Raw genomic sequence first — 1,350 nt, 5'->3', positions numbered from 1 at the left:
TAATAAAATAATATTAAAATATTCATATTTTAATTATTATTGAGATTAGTCATGGAAGAGGATTATATGATTAATCTAAGTGAAGGAGACGAAGTAAGAAAGAAATTTGAAGAAAAACAACATTAGTGGGGCTTGCGTGCCTTTATTAAATATAATACGAGTTGGTAAGTATATATTTAAATATTATGGTGACACCTTGATGGAGTACAAACCTTATATTATATTTGTACACATGTAAAGGAAGGAAAATATAAGGAAATTGAAATTCAAGAAGTGTTGGAAGGACCGAATTATAAAGCATGAAAGTTTAGAGGGTCACACGGTAAATAAAGAAAAGTTTGAGGACTTATTTACAATTTTCAATATTTGAAGTTAAATGGAAATTTATTAACTAAGGAAAGTTAGATTATGTGGAGTATGAGATGTATATATGAAACTTACTATTACATGCAAATTATTTTATGCAAAATAGGAGAAGTTAATGGGAAACATGTGGAACCCCCAACATGTGAAGCAAAAGAAAGAATAAGATTAAAATTTATTGCATGCAATGTGATTGGTGCATTTAGTGGTCAAATGAAGAAAGAAGAAAGTGGGTTCATGTGATTTGAATGGTGTAACAAATGACCAATTAAAATATAAAGAAAAGTTGTGCATGAAATATAATTGGAAGAAATAGGTTGCAAAGGAAATAAAATAACAAGTGAGAAAATGAGGTGGCGAATGGAAGGCAATTAGGATAGATTTTGGACCAATGAGCAAAAGAGATACTTTATGCATGAAATGTGAGTGGAGTGTGAGTTGGCCTAATCAGAATAAGGAGCAAATAAAGAGATGAAAAGAGAAAGAATGGAATAAAGAAATCAAGAAAATTAAAAAAATGAAAAAGGTTGGAAAATGGATGTGGTGGGTGGAAAGGTTGCCAAGGCTTTTTGCCTTGTACCTTCACCTCATAAAAGAAAAGGAAACGTGCCAAAAAAGACATGGAGCTTTGGGCAATCCGCCCATGAAAGAAAATAAAGAGAAAAAGGAAAGACAACAATATGAAAAGCAAGTAACCTTGGGCAAGCCGCCCATGTGTGAACAAAATGGGGAAACCAAAGTCATTTCCAAGGCTTTTGCCTTGAGGAGTCTGCCCATAACAAAGTGAGAAGAGAAAGGGAGAAAGAAAGAAAGGCTGAAAGAAAGAGAGGAAGAAAGGAGGAAAAATAAAAAGGAAAGAAAAGATCGGCTTAGTGAACCTGAGACAAGGAAGGTAAAGAGATTTCATTTTTGCTTCAAATGCATGCTTTGTAAATCAATTGTAATGTGTGATTTTGTTTGTAGTAGCAAGAATCTACAAGGATTCAA

This window comes from Theobroma umbraticum, unplaced genomic scaffold (genome assembly GCF_002168275.2).
Source record: "Theobroma umbraticum cultivar Fairchild unplaced genomic scaffold, ASM216827v3 scaffold_12.1, whole genome shotgun sequence".
NCBI classification, from domain to species: Eukaryota; Viridiplantae; Streptophyta; class Magnoliopsida; order Malvales; family Malvaceae; genus Theobroma; species Theobroma umbraticum.
The sequence above is the reverse complement of the archived record's forward strand: the minus strand, read 5'-3'. Positions refer to the sequence as shown.